This window comes from Papio anubis, unplaced genomic scaffold (genome assembly GCF_008728515.1).
Source record: "Papio anubis isolate 15944 unplaced genomic scaffold, Panubis1.0 scaffold967, whole genome shotgun sequence".
Classification (NCBI taxonomy): domain Eukaryota; kingdom Metazoa; phylum Chordata; class Mammalia; order Primates; family Cercopithecidae; genus Papio; species Papio anubis.
In genome coordinates, this window is record NW_022169923.1 from 1 (window position 1) to 1,891 (window position 1,891).

A 1,891-nucleotide genomic window follows, 5' to 3' on the forward strand; every position below is an offset into this window, starting at 1 on the left:
CTTAGTGGTTTTTGCCTTTGAGATAGAGGCACTATTTCTCTCAACTGTGAAGGAAACCTTCTGGTGACATGGGGACATATTTTAATTTCAGAATAAGGAAACTGAGGTATACAAGGAAAAATAATTTCTGCAATGTTGCATAGATAGTTGTTGTAGAAAATTGAGTAACTACTCAATCTACATGTATGCATTCAGTAAGATGTTTGTGGATGGGTCTGACTTTTTCTAAAATGAGAAAAAGCAATAGTAAAACAGATGTGTGGTTGTTTAAAGAAATATTAGGTGCACTAATTTACAGGTTTATGACTTCCTAGAATGTTCTGTGTGAGCAATGGCCACAGGGTTTTAACTGACCTTATAATTTAAACTTTGCTATAGTATTTTACAATTAATAGATCATCTTGTGTTTTCATTTCATAAATTCACTTACAAAAACTCCACTACCAGCCCCATGTGGTGGCTGATGCCTGTAATCCCAGCACTTTCTAAGGCTGAGGCAAGCATATCACTTGAGCTCATGAGTTTGAGACCAGCCTGTCCAACATGGTGAAACCCCATACCTACTAAAAATACAAAAAATTAGGCAAGTGTGCTGACACATTCCTGTAATCCTAGCAGTGAACTGAGATTGGATCACTGCACTCCAGCCTGGAAGACAGAGAAAGACTCCACCAAAAGCAAGCAAACAAACAAACAAACAAAACAAAACAAATTTTAAAACACCAAGTACCCTGACTTTATTGCTTTATATAAGCTCAGCTTCAAAGACACAGGAAAGTTAATCTCCATGTTACCAATTGAAAAATTTACTTACCTAGAACTTCACTGGAAAACGGATCCTACTTCTTCATATTAAATATTTGCAACCAAAATGGAAAATAAACCACATAGATCATATTTTTTTTACCCTCTCCATGAAAGTCATTTGGTCACTTAATTCTGACATAACAACAGGTATTTAGGAAGGTGGAAATAGAAATCCTCCACTATGCTTTTCAAGTGTGTAACCAGCAGAGAAGGGGAGACTGTACACAAAGGGTATGCTAAATAGCTCAGCCACAAGCTCCCCACAGGGAACAATCACATCTGCAGGAACAGCATCAACTTTTGACTCTTGTAGATTCTTCATAAGTTCCTTATTTGAAACTCCATCCTTACAGAACTTTCTAATTATGTCATTAACTGTACAGATGATTTCTTGTACTTGTGAAAAATATGACCAAAATGTGTCTTTTGGAAGGTCTGACCATGATGATATCCTCAAAGTCAGTTTTAGTTAAAGATGCAGGACAAACTTCAAGTTTAAGAGTAGATGGGCTGTTGGGATAAAAAAATGGAAGCTGAAGATGCCAGTGCAGTCACCTCATGACCCCTCTGGACAAGCTCATCCAGGATTCTCTCTATATTCATCCAATGATTGAAATCTGTGGGCCACACCAGTACCTTTCCACAACTCCCAGAGCTAATGTAACAGGTCAGCTATATCAGCAAAAAACAAACTGGAGTCCATTTAATACACTTCCTGGTGCAATGCAATGCTTTTTCTCATTTGCTGTTTCTTTCTGTCATTTCTTATGGTTATATCCATGGATAAATCACTTTTTCCCATTTTCTGTTTCTTTCTGTCATTTCTTATGGTTATATCCATGGATAAATCAATCATGAAGTTCAAATGTAACTTTTACACTTCAAAGTAAATATATTATCATTAGATTAACAGTCCCAGCATGTATGTGGCAAGAAATTAATGAAGGTAGATGACCTGTTTACCCAAGTGTGTTTAATGTTCTTTTTATGTTTATAAGTGCTATCATTGATCTAATATCAATGTATGGACACATCACTTGTCTCATGCAATTTATTATAGAAGAGTTTCCAGAAACATAACCAT

General features: G+C 36.1%; 1 pseudogene; it reads right to left on the reverse strand.

Moving 5' to 3' along the window:
* Window positions 1–814: 814 nt before the first annotated feature.
* LOC116273614 lies at window positions 815–1,522 on the reverse strand (annotated as a pseudogene).
* Between the last annotated feature and the right edge of the window lie 369 nt (window positions 1,523–1,891).